Genomic DNA, 321 nt, shown 5'->3' on the forward strand with positions numbered 1-321 from the left:
GAATGGGAATGGGTGGGTAGGGAAGTGGGGGGCGCTATGGGGGACTTGTGGGATAGCATTGGAAATGTAATTGAGGAAAATATGTAATAAAAATAAAAAAAAAAAAGAGTGTTTTTTCCCTAATTTTTTCTCCGCCTCTTTATCACTTGTATATCTGCCCAGGTCTGGCTTTTATAATTTCTGCTGAGAAGTCTTGTGTATTTCTGATAGGTCTGCCTTTATATGTTACTTGGCCTTTCCCCTTGTAGCTTTTAATATTTTTTCTTTGTTCTATACATTGAATATTTAAATTATTATGTTATGGAAGGATTTTCCTTTCTA

Source organism: Mus caroli, chromosome 16 (genome assembly GCF_900094665.2).
Source record: "Mus caroli chromosome 16, CAROLI_EIJ_v1.1, whole genome shotgun sequence".
NCBI classification, from domain to species: Eukaryota; Metazoa; Chordata; class Mammalia; order Rodentia; family Muridae; genus Mus; species Mus caroli.